A 13,910-nucleotide genomic window follows, 5' to 3' on the forward strand; every position below is an offset into this window, starting at 1 on the left:
CATGGAAATGTAAAAAAATACTATGCTTTTAATGTTTAAGGAGTTATATAAGTTTTATGGCTTTAGATTGCTTTGTGTCCTGCTAAGAAATATTATAATGTATTACAATCTGGGGACTTGAGGGACAAAGTAATTGTGCATGGGTTTTGTTTTATTTATCTTAATGTTCTTTGGCTGAAAGTTCAAAGATATCAGTAAGGGTACTTCTGAGAATTCTGTTTATGGGTGATTGTCCTTCTACTGTAACCTTACCTTGTCCTCTTTCTTTGCATCTTTGTTTTCACAATTAAAAATAAAAATTAAAATTAAAAGTCTTTTATACTATGGTACTTAAGATTAATTTGTTGTACCACATCTAGTGATGCTCAAGGGTGACTGGCTCTGCACTCAGGAATCATTCCTGGGGTACTCGGGGACCCATATGAGATGCTGGAGTTTGAATTGATGTCAGATATGTCCTATGCAAGCACCCTAACTGCTGTGCTATCTATCACTCTGCTGATTTATTTTTAGTGAAATGCATGATTATTGGGAGATGGCATGACAGTTCCCTATACTAATATAGTATATCATTTTATGTGAAGTGAATCAGGAGAAGGACAGCTACTGGATGATCTCACTTCTCTGTGGTGTTTTGAAGAATGAGAGAAAGAAGAAATGAAAGTTAGCAAATAGGGCATAATTTGTTTACCCTTAGATTAGATTATCAAAATGAAAAGAACCAAGAAAGAAAGAAATTGAGAGGGAGTAAGAAGAGATGAGTTGGGTCAGGGCTTCTTGCATATTTGTGGTATAGGGAAAGGTGGGATATGTGTATATATCTAAGCCACATTGCTAACAATACTGTACATTTGGAATCTAAACTAGGCAACCAAATTTAAATTTATGCTTATCAAGAGGGCAGGCTAAGGCATGGGAAGGAACCTAGGAACTTCTTTGGAGGGAAGCTGAGACTGATGCTAGGATTCCAGTCAACATTATACATCTGAAACTTCACAATTGGTGAGTGGAACATTGGTGACTGAAAGTTGATGCTGGTGCTCATATTTCAATAAAAACTGTGCATCAAAAATTTAATGATAAATAACATGTAAATTACAATATATTAATATTAAAAATAATGGTGAAATTAAAAAGTAACTATGAAATTTATCTCTTAGGTAGCAGAGATTAATGGATGATTCATAGTACACAATACTGTTTCTTAATTGTTTCAGAAATGACTTTAGAACTCCCTGATGTAATCGACAATGGCAAACCTAGATTTTGTAGTGATCTTCTCCATAAAAACACCTTACAGAAAGGTTGGAAAGAAGCAACCAGATTTTATTTTCTGACTCTTATGAACCATGTGGGTAATTGGGCAGAGACTTGTGATAAGATATCAAACTTAACTGATGCAGTTAAAATTAAGTTCTGGTCTTGTAAATCTTCAAAAACCAGTGATAATATTATAAATATTGACTACAATATTTCCTAGATAAAATGTTGGCAGAAGATAATTTCATTTTTTTGTAATGTTAATACTAACATTGTTGCATAAGGCATTCTAGCAACACTGTCCACTTACATGTTAAATGTTGCCTTGGCTAATTTGTAGATTAGGTTTGAGTTTTTGTGGAATGATTTTGGTTGACATGAAATCATTAAAAAAGAAATCTTGGGGCTGGAGTGGTAGAATAGTGGTAGAGTATAGCATATAGCATATAGTCATAGCACAGAGGATAAGATATTTGCCTTGCATGTGGCTGACCCAGGACAGATGCGGGTTTGATCTCCGGCATCCCATGTGGTCCCCCAAGTTGGTGGCTATTTTTTAGTGCAGTGCCAGGAGTAACCCCTGAGTGCCACCAAATGTGGCCCCCCAAAATATCTCCCCAAAAAGCATTCTTGAATTGCTATCTAAATTTTATGTTAATTATATATTAAGTGGCATTAATCAGTTTTATTTTCCATCAAAATATTTCTTAAAAACCCACCAAACTTGTAGTTAAATAGTCTGCAAATTGAGGTCAAGAGAAGGAACATCATGGATATTCTGTGCAATTTCGAATACTCATAGGCTTTGTCTTTGGACTATTACCTAGTTATTGAAAAAAAGCATTTCTAAACGTAGCACAAAAAGAAATGTTACATATTTGGATCAGAATTCTTTTTTTTTTTTTTTTTTTGGTTTTTTTTGGGCCACACCCGTTTGACGCTCAGGGGTTACTCCTGGCTATGTGCTCAGAAATCGCCCCTGGCTTGGGGGGACCATATGGGACGCCGGGGGATCGAACCGCAGTCCTTCCTTGGCTAGCGCTTGCAAGTCAGACACCTTACCTCCAGCGCCACCTACCCGGCCCCTCAGAATTCTTTTCATTTCAAACAATTACAGTGCAATTTTTTAATTCATGAGAATGATAATTCAACTGAGCGAAAATTTTATCACATTTATTTTTTTTTTTTTTTGGTTTTTGGGCCACACCCGGTAACGCTCAGGGGTTACTCCTGGCTATGCGCTCAGAAGTCGCTCCTGGCTTGGGGGACCATATGGGACGCCGGGGGATCGAACCGCGGTCCGTCTCCTAGGCTAGCGCAGGTAAGGCAGGCACCTTGCCTCCAGCGCCACCGCCCGGCCCCTTTATCACATTTATATTTAGAGGGTGGTGGGCTACTCCTAACAGTGCCTAGGGTTTACTCTTAGTTCAGTTCTTGGGGATTTCTCTTAAGGGACTATATGTTGTGCCAGGGATTGAACTCCAGTTTCCCCTACTTGCTGTACTATTTGTCCTGCTCTTGAGTTGATTTTTGAGTTGTGTAATATACCCTAAATATTATTATGTATTTTTATCTTTTAAAAATAAAATAAAGACTAAAAAGATAGGGCACTTGCCTTGCATGAAGCTGACCTGGTTCAATTACCAGAATCCCTGAGTACCTCCAGAAGTAATTCCTGAATGTAGAGTCAGAAGTAACGCAAGATTATTACCAGATGTGGTCCCCAAATACAATAAAAATAAAAATAAAAAAAATTATTTATGTCTTACCTATCTAACCTGGTATAGCAGGTCAGAGATTATGCCTGGGTTTAATCTCCCAACCCCTTTGCACCAAAAGTGCTCTTTGAGTACAGAATATAAACAAGGCAAATTTAAATGTTATAAACTTAGTATTTCTAACCACAATTGTATTTTCATAGAAAGTTTCTCTTTTCCCCCTTGTGTATGTAACAGAGTAGTATTACATTTTCATTAGAAGTGCAAGACTAACATTTTTCTTTCTTAAGTTATCATTATTTTTGTTTGGACCAACATCCGGCAGTATTGTTACTCCTGTCTCTGTGCTCAAAAATTACTCCTGGCAGGATCCCGAATGGTATGGGATGCCAGGGATTGATCCTGGTTCAGCCGCAAGTAAGTAAGGCATCTACCCTACCCTCTGTGCAATGGTTAACTTACTTCTAAACAAAAATTTTCTTCAAGAATCTAAAGCAGTATCGTTTCTTTCCCTGATAAATAATAGCAACAAAGAAACAAATACTAATAATCAAAAACTATGCAAATGAATCAGGATGGCGTTTGTAAAAAAAATTAATACATGGAACATTTAGTAATTACAAATGTTGAACTATAAATAGATTCCCTTCTCAGGTTAACCCTGTTTACCTTAACTTTTAGTAACGATTGTGTTGACATCTCGGAGAACTGTTTAGAGAGCTGACATTCTTAGAAGGCATAACATCACCTGTAACCTTTAAAGAAAGCTGTTTTTGTGAAAGCCCTAAAGGCAAGTGGTCAGACTGGCATTTGTATTGTGCAGTAGGAGGCATTAAACTAGCATGAGGACCCCTTTTGAGCAATTTTTTTGCCATACAAAGTCTGGATTTTGGAAAAAATATCTGTAAGTAGTGATTTGTCAACACTTAGGCAAATGGAATCATTTCAGACACTTTTTCCCCCTCAGATCAAAAAGTACTAAACCCAAAGAGAATAATAAATCCAATTTAAATCTTTTATCTGGATATATATGTCTCTGAAGATATTATTTTTAGAGCTAGCATTTATTTCTTCATTTTCCACAGAATGAAAGTTCAATTTTAGAACTTTGCAAATTTTTTCAATCACTTTCATTGGTGGAATAATTACGAGTGAAACATATTTGTAATAAATCTGTCAACCATAGTTCAATTCAAAAATGTATCATGGGGAAGTCAGATTCTAAGTTGGACAGCCTGGTATACTTTTTGAGAAACAGTGAAGGAAGATCTTAGGGACTTAAATAGAATTAAAAAACAAAACTCAGAGAAGTTTGATTCCAACTATTCATAGCTATAAACAAATTTTTAAGGGACTTTTAAATTGTCTCTACTTTTTAGAACTACTTGCTGTCTACTTTTTTTTCCTTAAGGTTTGAAACAATAGTATTAGTGCATATTGGAGTACTAGCATAACAAATATGGACCCTAAATTATATTATGATCTTACTATCAGTGGGACTTACGAGAGCAGTGTGATTCTGACTTCTTTTCTGGGTCTATGCACTATATAAATGATGTCATTCTCTTGCCACCATCCAAAAGAAATTAATTTTATTCATCAAAGTTCTGAATACATACTTATTATTTACAAAACTCTCTAGTTTTTATATCAGATATGTTACCTTATTGCAGCAGTTTCCATTCTTGTTCACAGATTTTAGTAGCTGAATGTGTTGATCTGCAGTGTTTGTCTTGTTTAATGGCTTTATCCCTATGAGAGTTTATAATGAAGACCGCTGGGATAGTAAAGCTGAGGTTTTGATTTTCTCACAATCAGCAGTTTGTTTTCTAATAGGAAAGAAGTCTACTTGTCACCTTCTTTTACTTAAGCCTATAAAAAAAAACTTTATCAAGCTTCTGTACCAATACATTCAGACTCAATAATTATGAGGATGTTTAGAACAAGAAAGAATGTGGAGTTAAGGTTGAAATCATAATTAAGTTGATATATAAGAGAGTTTCCTTTTGGAATTATTTTTCTTTTTCTCTCTTCCTTTTCTTTCTCACCAGTTCCTCCATTCCTCCTCAATATGGTGCCAGGTACCACATTCTATGCCTTGCTTGAATGATGGAATCTCTTAAAGTAACCTTCTTTTTGTATTGTTCACGATGAAATTTCCTAATTACATTTGAACTTGCTATTAATGTGAAATGTCTTATTTTGTTATATTGAATCCCTCTTCTGACAGGGTTTAATGCATACTAGGCATTTAATTGCCAAAGTAAAAGTATAATTTTATATTAATTCTAAAGATGAACAAAATTGTAATATAAACAATGAAGCAAGGTATTGGAGTTGCTGAGTTTAAATATCATGATATTGTATACTTAATTATAATGACTTCATGCCTTTTAAAGTAGCCAAACAATAGGCATGCCAGGCAATAATAACCCTACATAAAGATTTCCCGAGATGAAGAGTCTGCCTTTTGAGAATAAATTTAATTACTGATTCTTCTTACCTCTTTGATCAGTATAAACCTCTAAGTCATATATAATTTATTATGGAGATATATGTTCTGGGACGTTTTCCAGATTCATCTTAAAAAAATTGAATTTCCTAGTATGTGATTTCTTAGGTCATCTTCTTACATTGAAAATCAGATCCATAAAACCATATTAATTCTGAAATATAGAATGCTAATTCTTTTATATTGAAATCTTTTAGGAATCACATTGGAAATTTCTTATAAATGAAAGGCATAAATCGTTGCCTTTTCTATTTTCACCTAACATTTTGATGAAGTAAATTTATATATTACATCAGAGTCCATATTTTAATTTTATAAGGATTTATTTATTAACAGTAAAAAAGGTTTTCAAATGTTAATTATTGTTCTTTATTTTCAGAAATGATTTGTTCAACATAAAAACAAACCATTAAAACATTAGACATACAGAAGCTCTTTATTTTTCTCAAGTTGGGATATTATGAAATATCATTGTATTATTAAATAAAAATGACAAATCAAATCCTTATAGTTTTCTTGGCAAAAGAAAAAATTGGTGTTGGAACTTGCACATTAATTGGGTCCCCTTTCAAAGATAATATTACTAAACAAAGATCCAGAAGTAAGTTTTACTTAAAATTTATTATCCCTGTTTTCCCTACGAGCTAGATACACTCCCCTTTATAAATACACACACGTATATGACCTTAGAAAATATATATTGATCTTAAGACAAAATTTTAATTTGCTAAATCACTTTTCTTGTATAGTTTATTAGGAGAAATCTGTGTAAAAAACCAAATGATTTTCATGATTGACTGTGAAATATCTATGTCACCTTTACCCCCTTTGGACATTAAAATAAGATCATATTCAATGAATGCACATTTGGCTTTATCTGTGTGGATGTTTCTTGTTCTAGATATCAGTAATTTGAGTGTACAACCTTGCACCTGACTACTATTTCTGGTATATTTAGATATATGTGTTCTCTTAGAAAATTATTTTTTAATTAATTTTTTTCTTTGGTCTTCTTTTAGAGTTTTGTGGAATTTAACATTACACTTCCAGCCATTTTATTTTGTATTATACCTGCCAACACTAAAATATTTTTAATAATAAATGAAACTAGCATACAAAATTACAAATTAAGTACACAAATTTCATAGTTAGAAAAAGATCCTGAATAATGTGCCTAGTTTGTGTGTCTGTGTATACATTTGGATGTGCCTAGAGATAAACGATGTTAACAGCTGTTGATTCTTGATGAGTTAGAAGAAAGATAGGTATTAATTATAGAATTTAACTTCTCTTATTCTTGATATCCTTGAACCTGCATTATTTTCCTAGCATGAACTCTACTTGTATCTCTCATGCCTTAAGAAAGAGAAAATTTAGAATTAAACTTTGCAAAATACCTAATATGAGAGATAAAAGATATATTGGAACAGAAAAGAAGCATGATTTACCACAAAAAATACCAGTAAGGAAGTTACACAATTATAAGCATGCATGTAACCACACTTATCTTTATTCTCTAGGATATTATTTTGGTCTCATGTTAAAACTGCTTTGAGGAAAAAATACTGGGCCAATAATGCTCAAATGCTGTATAAATATTCACAACAACCTGCAACCTAGATGTTGATCTATTCTGCCTAGAGGTTTATTTCCTCTGTGACTTCTTTTCACGACAAAGAAGTATATACTTAACTGAGCAGACAAGACCAGTATGAGGCAAGTACTGGGAGAAGATGCATAAAGAGCGTTACTTTGAGAATGATGTACCTCATTTCCATTTCAAAATATTTTTAAGCATTCTGCAGTTTTGGTCAGTGTATAGTTTAATATTTGAAGCTACAAAGTGTTACATTTAGGTGTAAATTACATGCTCAACACTTCATGAATTTTTGGCTGGTGCAACAGTATTTTGGAAAGCTCATGTGTAGGAAAGCTGGTGTGTAGTCATAGGCAAGGAATGTGTTTCTTAAGACCTAGGATGATGAGAAATTCTGAGAGAAGAATAATTTCTCAAAAGAATAAGTGTAAAAAGTTGTGACACCTTTGAATACAAAAATATTTCACTTTACAACATGTTTTAAAATATTTTTTACTTTTTTGAAATTTTTTTTAACTATTCACAGGATAGATAGTTTAAATGGCTAGAATCCAAGCACTTTCCTAAACAGTGCTCTGCCTCATCCACACCTCTCCACCCAGAATATCATGAGCCAAGTAGCATTATTTTTCTAGGTTCAAGGGCTGATCTCTCAGACTTAGCACAATACGGTTGACTATAACCAGGAGACGCCAAACTCACTGAACTCTCTTTGAGGACACTTTACCCAGAAAGAAACCAAACCAAATAAAATAAAACATTCAATTAATGACTAATAATTGCATCATGGAAATAACAGTCGTTCATTAATTGTATTGGTCAGTATTTATTTGGATGACAGAATATTCAGAGTGATTTTAATAAGGTGATCACAACAAATAATGGCTACATTTTGGGACTAGATTACCATGGTATTGTAGTGATAGGTAAACACAATGTAAGAAACATAGAACTGGTTAGATATAACAAAACATTTTCTTCCTTATGGATGTGATAGTGGATCAAAGAAATCTGGTGGAGATGTGGAGGTTGATGGTGCAACTCAATGAATGACAGAGAAATCAATGTGTTGCTTGACTAATAAATTTATTGGTTATCTACCATTTCAAGAACTTGCCCCAAAAACACTGAAGGTATTGATGTAAGCATTTCACAAGAAATCTTTCTACAAAGTGCATACTTCATGCTTTTTTGCTATGAAAAAGCCTTAAGTTGGTGCCTGAAAAAGCTGCAAATCCTGGATACAGTGAGTACTATACAGTCATCAGAACTAGGATTAAAAACCTCCTAATGCAATGTCCTTCTATTACACTCTAGACAGAGTTCAATATCATGAGAGCTAACAATGGGGAAATTAAAGAATATTTCTCATTGTTTTATGCAATAGGTAAAGAAGGATTCTTGGACCAGTAGGTATTAAGTAGATATAGACTTAGCTTATATCAATCTTTTATTTCCTCTAAATTTACCACTCAGTGATTTATTTTTAGTTTCCTTTTTTCTAGAACTATGTACAATTTTGATCACTTCATCACTTGAAAAAAATGGTCATAAAAAGACAAAATAACACTAGAGGCAATAATAAAATAGTATGTATGACATACATCATATACACTCTAAATTGCAAACTGTGTAGAGTGCATTGTTAAGGTAATAGAGATATATACTAATTCAAGTAAACTTAAAATTTCTACATCTCATCTAACAAATTAAGTTATTTTTGATATGTTCAATTGTTAAGGATAAACTGCTTTATGAGAATAAGCATGTTTTTATCACATGGTTTCAATCTTTGTTAGTTTCTATAAACTACCTTATAACCAACTTTGTTTTTCTACTACAAGTTCAAATAATCATCTGACTCTTGTTTTGATAGAACAGGAAATAAAGTACTTAAACAGTAATCACCCTACATCTTTTTCAAGAGAAAAAATATTGTACAATATTTCCAATGATGACTTGGAAAACACAGACATTATTCAACCTCTTGTATTCAACCTCTTTCACTTGTCTAGTTAGAAGTAGATGAGTTATTAGTAACTATGTACTTGGGAATAAATATGTAAATCAGAATATTGAAGTATAATATATTTGCAAAGAACTTGTTAGCTTCTTAAACAATTTACCTTTAGAGTTTTACATTATTTTTAAAGAATAGTTCGAGCTTCTGGGCCTAGAGCCCAGCACTCTATATCCAAATATCTCATTTGAATTAGTCATTGCAAAATTCTGCATATCACTTAACCCTTCTCTTTAGCTGCTCAACCTCCATAGAAGAGGCACAATGTTCATTGATTATGCTGAAACAAATATAATTATGTTTTTAAATGCTGTTCAACTCAGAGAAGTAGCTTAGGTTATATTTTATTTTTCTTCAAGTTGATATTTTTAAATCATGAAACAGAAGAAAAACACTTTGTAAGATGGGTACTTGTCAACATTCCTGGCTTATGAAGACAATGATTTCATGTAAAAGAGAGCCAGGTATGCCTTTGGGCTTTATATTAATTTGTGAAACATTCCTTTCATTATGTTTCGTGTTCAAAAATTATGCACATTTGAATCAAAGCCCAATGACAGTGTCTAGTAACTGAAAAATATTTATTTCTCCTTGGAAATCTTACCTGCTTAATTACCCAATCTTTTGGGAACACAGCCAAAGCCTAGAGTAAGTCTTTTGTTGTGGGAAGAAAAGAGGAAAATAATTTGGTGCTGAAGTGAAGCATGTCTCTAACTAATTCTTATGGACCACCTTGTCATCTTTTGAGCTGTTCTTCTAGGCTGTCACTGTCATTTTTTGGGGTGTCATGGAGTTTCTATCATACATCATCCCAAGATAAAGAACTCTCTTCCTTTCCTGCCCTTCGATTTTCATCTGAGCTCACATGTTCATCTCAAACTTGCTCTGGCATGTTCATATTCTGGGTGTAATGGAGTGAAGTTAATATAAGACAGTTAACCCTCAATTACTCAAGGGCTAATTATCCAGTCTATTGATTGCAGAGTCCAGCCTCTGCTTTTCTTGCCCTTTAAAGGGTGGTTGACTGCCCATTAGCACTTAAAGCAGACAAGAGTAGGAGGTGGAGAGGGAAAGTGATAAAATCTAAATCTATCTATTTCACAGAAGCTTATTAGCAGTAGTTAAGGGCTTAGGTGAATGACAAAAATGTGGTTTGGGGACACCTGTATCTTTAATTTAGTCTTTTCCTTGTTATCTCTTACCATGGATAATTGAGTTGGTTTCATTACTTTATTTTCATATAGCTAATTTTGAGAAATTGGGCTTTTTAATTACTCAAAGCAGTGACTTAACTGGTACTTAAGGTATTTGAGGGATTTATGAGTAAGGTATATGAATTTATTTTTAAATAGGAAAATGAGACAAAATATTTAACTTAAATAGGGTAGTTGGAAGAACTATGTGCACCAATAATTTTGCTTCTTAATTCACACATACATCAGTGTGATTGACTATAATTCTAACTAAAATGTATTTTGTTCAGTATATCCCTAAGTAGAACATAAAGTTATAAAATATGGACATGAAGCTAACTTAGGTTAGCTTCAACTTTGTGTTTCAATTGTAATACTTCACCAAATTGTGTTGATAATATCTATATCAACTTATCAGAATGTAAAAATATAGAAAACAATAAAAGGCCATTTAAGTTGTAGCAATAAGAATGGCAGTAATTTTAATTTATTAATCATACATCTCTGATCTATTCATAAAATTTCAAGGAGAATAAGTGAAACTGTGCATTTGCATATGCTGTAATTAATTAAAATATTTGTATATAATAATTTTTTTTGGTTTTGGGGCCATACCCAATGACTCTCAGGGTTTGCTCCTGGATATGCGCTCAGAAATTGCTCCTGGCTTGGGCGACCATATGGGACCCCAGAGAATGAACCAAGGTCCACCCTGAATCAGTCGAAGGAAAGGCAAACACCCTACCACCGTGCTATCACTTTGGCTCATGTATGTAATAATTTAATATATGTTTTTATGAGAATTTTTTTGCCCAATTTTCACATTCTATGACTACAATAACACAGATATAAATAACAGAAAGGTTTTCCCAATTTCACCTAATATGAAGGGAAATTTGTAACTCTAAGTCAAACTTTTTACATAATTATACTGATGTTACGTCACCGGTGATTTAACTATGAGAGTCATTAAGACTACTCTGTTTCTTCTTCCTCTCATACTTACTTAGTTCTTATTGAATGTGTTCTTAAGTTCCCAATGGAAAAGGGACAAAGTCATATCTTTTAATAAATTATGGGAATAGATTTCTGGGTAGTAATAGTCAAGCACAATACAGTGCAATGCTATAGGTGGGAATGTTGTCAGGTTCAACCACTGTGGAAAATGGCATGGAGAGTTCTAAACAAAACTTTCTGAGCTATAATATTAATATTGCCCTTCAAGATTAACAAGAACCTTCCATTGTCATAATGTAATGACATTTGGGGTTTTTACTGGTACTATTATTAATAATATTGGTATTTTATTTATAATTAAAGTGATAAGTTGGCAGGTTCTTACCATACTAAATACTTTCATAAATATTGTAATTTTATAAAAATAAGTTTTGATCTGGGTAAATACTGGTGATTTTTAGGAACCATCTTACCAGTATTTTATAGTGTATCAGTAATAACTTACACTAAAGATAAAATACAAATTTATGCTTTTCCATAGTAATGTTTTAAAATGGTCAGCAAAACCAATTATGTTTTGCTTATAAACAATACTGAGCAGGGCTTTCAGAATAGCACACACCAAGTATGTAAGTGCAGGAAATAAAATAAAGCAACTACAATCTAGTGTAATTTAAAATACATTTTTACATGGAATCTATTATGCTGAGTGAAATAAGTCAGAGGGAGAGAAAGACACAGAATGGTCTCACTCATCTATGGGTTTTAAGAAAAATGAAAGACATTCTTGCAATAATAACGTTCAGACACAAAAGAGAAAAGAGCTGGAAGTTACAGCTCACCTCATGAAGCTCACCACAAACAAGGATGAGTTTAGTTAGAGAAATAACTACGTTTTGAACTATCCTAATAATGAGAATGTACGAGGGAAATAGAAAGCCTGTCTAGAGTACAGGTGGGGGTTGGGTGGGGAGGAGGGAGATTTGGGACATTGGTGATGGGAATGTTGCACTGGTGATGGGTGGTGTTCTTTACATGATGGAAACCCAAACACAATCATGTATGTAATAAAGTTGTTTAAATAAAAAAAAATAAAAAATACATTTTTAGGGGGCATAACAGTACAGCAAGCAGGGTACTTGCATTACACAGGGGCCACTGGGTTCAATCAATGACTTCCCATAGGTTTCCCAGAATTATTTACAGAATGCAGAGGTAGGGGTTACCCCTGATCATCACCAGCTGTAACCCCTAAAACAATGTATGAATATATATATAATTTTTGTAGTAGGCTTTACTCTATACACAGAAATAATTTGTTACTAGTGTTTCATAGTAAAGTCAAAGTTGCTGCTTATTTTGTGGTTTTATCACCATATATGAACTGATTGTGGTGGCAGCCCTTTCCAATATTAGTCACTAATTGTCATAGATTCACAGAGAGATGTGAACTCTCCTTGACATCTGACCAATGCTCGACCTCAAGTCCCCAGATAGTGTCTAATGCTTTAGCTTAGAAACCTAATTCCAGAACACTTCCTTGTCCCTCTTCTTCCTGCCAGTCTCATTTACCCACTGCTGAGCTGCTTTTAATCTCAAAGACTCTTCAAGAATATAACCAGTGGTTCCTTTCCCAGAGGTACCAGAACTGAGGTTTAGAATTGACTGAAGGAAGCAATGGTTCTGGGTCAAGGACTAAGAAAATTTCTCTGGGGTGATAGTTCAATCTTCATGCTAGATTGATGCTGACAGACCATTGCTTACCAGGTCCTCTTCCAGATGCAATGACTAGAAATGAGAAAGAATGTGTCAGCTGCTCCACCTAGTAATGTTGGCACAGCAGGGGAACCACTGGCTTATTCCTCTCACTTGCCTCACGCCTCAGTGTGGGTGTATCACCACAGTGAGAAAGCTAAAGGCAAATATTTCTCTTAAAACAGAACTTCTACACTTCATCTGGCACTAAACTAAGAGACAGTTCCTACATTAGAGTTGCTAGAGGGAAAAATTCAAACTCTAAGTCAGAATTGATGTCATTGAAAAGATATTAAGAAAAATTGCTCCTACTTGAGTCTACATGTTTTCACAATATAAACAGATTTCAGTAAATCAGTTGTGTGAGATTTAGGATTTAGGGTCCACTGGGATAGGAAGAAATAAATTATGTGTACTTATTGATTCATAAAGCCCACAGTCCTTAGTATGTTCCCTCTTTTCCACAAGCTGCCTTGTTCCCTCAGTCCCTCCCCTCCCTTTTCCTTCCCTTCCCTCCCTTTCCTTCACTTTCCCTACCTTTCCTTCCTCTCTACTTCCTTCTCCTCCCTCTCCTTCCTTCTCCTCTCCCTTCCCTTTTTCTCCTCTCCCCTCCCCTCCCTTCCTCTCTCTTACCTTACCCTACCTTACATTCTCCCATTCCTCTCCTGTCCCCTCCCCTTCCCAAGTGATGGTCATATAAGGTGTGTAAAAATATGAGGATAACATTTATGCCATTAATTACTTTTATATACATTTTCCTTCTATTTCTCTGATAGAACTGAATAAAACTTATATTTGAGTATTCTTTAGGGGGGTGACTGCTAAATTTATACATATAACATCCTCGCCTTCTAAAAAATTGACATGTTCCCACTCCAAGATTCATATTTTCCTTCCC

Source organism: Suncus etruscus, chromosome 2 (genome assembly GCF_024139225.1).
Source record: "Suncus etruscus isolate mSunEtr1 chromosome 2, mSunEtr1.pri.cur, whole genome shotgun sequence".
NCBI lineage: Eukaryota > Metazoa > Chordata > Mammalia > Eulipotyphla > Soricidae > Suncus > Suncus etruscus.